This window comes from Odontomachus brunneus, unplaced genomic scaffold (assembly GCF_010583005.1).
Source record: "Odontomachus brunneus isolate Ranch 3 - 2012 unplaced genomic scaffold, Obru_v1 Obru_scaffold_020, whole genome shotgun sequence".
In the NCBI taxonomy this organism is placed as follows: Eukaryota; Metazoa; Arthropoda; class Insecta; order Hymenoptera; family Formicidae; genus Odontomachus; species Odontomachus brunneus.
In genome coordinates, this window is record NW_022639470.1 from 56,032 (window position 1) to 58,282 (window position 2,251).

General features: G+C 44.2%; 1 protein-coding gene across 1 annotated transcript in view; it reads right to left on the bottom strand.

Annotated features, from left to right (window-relative positions):
* The window catches only part of LOC116842025, a 43,742-nt gene that overhangs the window by 8,489 nt on the left and 33,002 nt on the right, over positions 1 to 2,251 (bottom strand). The gene's annotated exons all lie outside the window — the stretch shown is intronic.

A 2,251-nucleotide genomic window follows, 5' to 3' on the forward strand; every position in this document is an offset into this window, starting at 1 on the left:
GTTTCTGTAAGCGCAACCGTTTTTCTTTCCGCTCCGAGTTCTCTCTCTCTCTCTCTCTCTCTCTCTCTCTCTTTCTCACTCTCTCTTGTCTGGTTAGCAAGCGGTTACGCGGCGGTTTGACCATTCGTTTTCGCGGAACAATAACGAGTCTTTTTAAATAATTCGTCGGCTTTTCAGGGCTTTGTGTTGCAGTAAGCAGTAGTTAGCTGGCAGCACAATAGAACCACGCGCAGACCTCTTTGACCCTGTCCTGCTAGTCCGTAGGACATGCTACCGTGCACGGTTAGTTTCGGAGTTTAAACTCAGAGCGGGACGCGAAACCGCGACGCGTCTTCTTTCGCGCTCGCGTTCGCGCGTGCCTCTGATACGAAGTGTTCGCGCTTCGCATTGAATAAAGTACGTATCGGGATAGGAACGGCCGCGACGTGCTTTGCATTCCAGAGGCATAAATATACCGTACGCCGTTGTGTACGTGTTGATCCTCGAATGCGTGTGAGCAGGTATATGGACGATGAATGCAAGTGCGTCGAAGTAAACGTAACGCGATTGGCCTCAATGCTCTTTTCTCACTCTCACTCTCTCTCTTTCTCTTTGCGAAAATTCTGTTTATTCTACGCGGAGATAACACTAAGGATATCACTCATCTAAATATAGTTTCCACAACAAAATATTCATGCTAGTTTTCGCCCATGTATACAAAATGGTTATAGGTATCGTACATAACCATAGTACTCTCGGGGAAAGTAGTACACTAACCTTTTTTATCGCCTATCCATATGTGTTTGAGTAGTATATAAAGCGCTGTATGGTGCAACCAAACTCTACGGATCTCCCAACCATATTCGTTCTGAACCGCAACAGAAAAATAATAATATTCTTTCGGTTGAGACAACTATGTATACGAGGATGTACTAATATATCTTATAAGATAATATATCTTATAAGATTACATATCTTATAAGAATTGTGGCTGTGAGAACTGTATAGATGGGCACGTGATAACAGCAACTTTTAATGCCATGTATATTTCATTTTAAATTATATCAATTTTCTCTCTAATCATATATGGACGTAGCAACTATAGTAGTTTTTTCCATGTAGGCAACTATCTCGCAAGAGTGTATATCGATTGTCATTTGGGCGTAACTTGAGAGACAATTCTTTAATTGCGTCAGACAATCTCCGTCGCACTCACCCTCTTTCCGCGATTCTACGTTACAGATGGCACACTCGGTGGCCACGGTGAATTACAGCTGATCGCTAATCCTTCAGCGTTAGACGACGTAGGTTGTCGCTGGAAGCCCGCCAGGTTCTCACGATCGGGGAATGATTCGCGCGACCCACAGCGAAGGTACTTGCGTACTTTGCGCATGGTGCACGATCCGCGACGGTGCGTAAGTTTCCCTTTCCTTGAATTCCCGTTCGCCTCCGGTTTGCAGCGTTTCCCGCGAGCCAATTAACTCGGCAATTAGTTTAATAATTAGAGAATTAATATGCCGCGCGACAAGCCGACCACTACGACGGCTCAAAGACAACGGCGAAAGCGAGCGCCGCGGGGTCGACGCGCCGTTGAGGGCTGTCGGTTCGTTTCCTGATTAAAGACTCCCACGCGTATCAGGGAATCCCGAAGGATCAGAGCGACGGGATTCCTTTGAAGTTCAAGGATTGATTCGCTCCGTCGCGGGCACGGCGAGCGGAGCAGGATACGGGGCTTCTTTATTCGCCGTCGCCGCCGCTGATCAAATGCAAAGCCGATACTTTGAATTTTATTTCAAGCCGCGCATTCGCTGATGGTCTAATTTTACCCATCCACCCTACTCCCTATTACTTTCTCTTTCTCTCTTTTCCTCTCGAAATAATTCGACTGACATGCAGGCACATTGATTATTCCGGCTAAATTGTTTCACCGACGTCACAGACGTGCTGGTACTGAACTCTCTTTGAAGCAAAACAAAAGGTTTATGGCTAATAATTAAAATGCGTTTTTCATGTGCGTTTCATTGAAATTTTTGACGAAAAATAGCGATATTAAACTTTAAAGATTTTATGATATATTAGGACCTTAACTTAGTTTCCGCCCAAAAAATACTGAGAAAAAGCATTTATTGTAAAAAATTTATTTAAATTATTTCAATGAAAGTATTTTCCATCACTTTCTACAACTTTTTGCCATCTTTCTGGCAACTGGGCGATACCATCTCGATAAAACGATGTTTGTTTCGAAGCAATCCATTCGTCCACCCATTCTCGC